Source organism: Seriola lalandi, unplaced genomic scaffold (assembly GCF_002814215.2).
Source record: "Seriola lalandi dorsalis isolate HSWRI2012SDOR001 ecotype SW California unplaced genomic scaffold, Sedor1 jcf7180002054977, whole genome shotgun sequence".
NCBI lineage: Eukaryota > Metazoa > Chordata > Actinopteri > Carangiformes > Carangidae > Seriola > Seriola lalandi.
In genome coordinates this window covers 33162-35827 of record NW_019525527.1, presented here as the reverse complement: position 1 = coordinate 35827, position 2666 = coordinate 33162, and the positions used below count along the sequence as shown (strand labels likewise).

Genomic DNA, 2666 nt, shown 5'->3' with positions numbered 1-2666 from the left:
CTGATCCATGCTGCTGAGTTCACATCCACATCAGCTCACACACACTTTCTACCTTCATGTGGAGAGAAACACACATCATTCATCTGCACATCAACTCAAATGTACATCATTTCTCCAGCTGCTCCTCCACTGATTGGCTCTTCTTCTCTGTTTCATATCAGTGTGAGGCAGAGGAAGCTGCCATCAGCTGCTGCACTTCTACCATCAGTCCACTAGATGGCGTCATGACGCTGCAGTGAAGTGATTCACAACTACAGAAATCAACAGAAAGAGGCTGATGGGAGGTGAGTCAGTCTCTTTACTCACAGGTCTGTCAACAAAACACACATATCCCACACAGAAATATTATGATGTAATTAAGATTCAGAGAAATCCCTCAGACAGAAATATTAAAAGACACTATAGGTCACAAGAGCTCAGTGATTAATTTGAATTAATTAGTTAGACGAGGACTAACTGCACACTGTCTCTATCTTACTGTAATTAATACCTGGAGTCCAAACTGATCAAACTCTTAATAAGATCTGGAGCTCAACAAGCAAAGAAGTATTTAGTTCCCACATCACTTCAAAGAAGCAAGACGACACACACGTTATAAACAAAACGTTTGTAAAAGTTTATATTGAAAAGAATATTAAAATGCTCTTTACATGTTAACACAAGTGTAATAACAATACGTATCTAAGCATAGAATAATAAAGCACAATTAATACTTTTGATACAGGATTATAACTTGCAACAGAGAATTTCTAAATTGTAGTAATATATATATATATATATATATATATACAGTACTGTGCAAAAGTTTTAGGCAGGTGTGAATTAATGCTGTAAATTAAGAAAGCTTTCAAAAATGGAAGCGTTAATAGTTGATTTTCATCAATTAACAAAATGCAGTGATGAACAGAAGAGAAATCTAAATCAAATGAATATTTGGTGTGACCACCCTTTGCCTTCAAAACAGCATCAATTCTTCTAGGAGGATGTAGGCTTCCTCAAATCTTTGTGTGTCTTCACGTAATCCCAGACAGAGTGGATGATGTTGAGATCAGGCCTCTGTGGGGGCCATACCATCACTTCCAGGACTTCTTGTTCTTCTTTACACTGAGGATAATTCTTAATGACATTGGCTGTATGTTTGGGGTTGTTGTCCTGCTGCAGAATAAATGTATTCATTATCGTACCGCTCTCCAGCCCTTCGGCAAACAAACTGCCCTCTGCTACAGCCAAATATTTCAAATTTTGACTCATCAGTCCAGAGCACCTGCTGCCATTTTTCTACTCCCCAGTTCCTATGTTTTCGTGCATAGTTGAGTGGCTTGGCCTCGTTTCCATGTCGGAGGTATGGCTCTTTAGCTGCAGCTCTTCCATGAAGACCACTTCTGGCCAGACTTCTCCGGACAGTAGACGGGTGTACCTGGGTCCCACTGGTTTCTGCCAGTTCTCAGCCAATGTCACCGCTGGACATCTTCTGATTTCTAATGGAAATGAGCTCAATGTGTTTTTCATCCGCTGCACTAAGTTTCCTTGGCCGTCCACTGCGTCTACGATCCTCAATGTTGCTCGTTTCTTTGTGCTTCTTCAAAAGAGCTTGAACAGCACATCTTGAAACCCCAGTCTGCTTTAAAATCTTTGTCCGGGAGAGACCTCGCTGATGCAGTATAACTAGCTTGTGTCTTGTTGCTGTGCTCAGTCTTGCCACGGTGTATGACCTGTGACATGAAACTGTCTTCCACAACCTCACCTTGGTAGCAGAGTTTGGCTGCTCCTCACCCAGTTTTAAGCCTCCTACACAGCTGTTTCTGTTTCAGTTAATGACTGTGTTTCAACCTACATGTTTCAACCTACATGTATCACGGTGGTGCAGTGGCCTTTCTGTGCAGCATCAGCATGTTGTGCGTGGGTTTCCTCCAGGTGCTCCGGCTTCCTCCCACAGTCCAAAGACATGCGCTTTAGATAATTGGCCTTTTCTAAAAGCTTGTCAGTCTTTCCTCTGGATGTTGGACTCTCTGACATGCTAATTATCAAACACACAACCCCTAAATGTCTCAACACTTTAAGGTTGAGAGAGATTTTGATTTCTCAACTTTTAGTGTTGGACTTCAAACTTCATCGAGTCACTGAGGATTAAAACCCATGACCTCTAACCTTTAGACAAGTCTTCAACAGCTTGAGAGACTGGGACAGAAACAAAAACCAGTTCTTCTCTTGGAGACTTCCAATCTTTCCTCTGGATATTGGCTTTCAACATTAAAAATCTGTCTTAGGATTGAACCAACAACCTCAAAATTTCTAGAGTCATCAACCACCTCACGATTTTTTGACAAAGACACTGTAAACCTAATTTCTTAGAACTTTTGAGTCCTTGCTCTGGACATAAACCTTCAACACTGAGAGTCTCAGTTGTATTAAGATTCAGAGAAAGACCAAACACTGATATTCACTTTTATTGTGAAAAGAAAAGAACATCACGGCCAGAATCTTCACAAAGTGAAAGTCAACATTTTTCTCCTGTAATAATCGTCGCCTCTGTCTTTAAGTAGAGTTTAAGTAGAATTAAGTTTTAGTAGCGGAACTAAGGACCAGTATACTTCAAGCATGTTAATGATTAGTTAACTTAAAGTACAATATTTTTGAACAGCTGATTATACCAACTATACTTTAGT

The 2666-nt window shown here is 40.2% G+C and overlaps 1 protein-coding gene across 1 annotated transcript in view; it reads right to left on the bottom strand.

The window, feature by feature from the left end:
* LOC111646870 (protein NLRC3-like) overlaps positions 1-2666 on the bottom strand; it is a 20897-nt gene that overhangs the window by 17995 nt on the left and 236 nt on the right. The window lies entirely within an intron of this gene.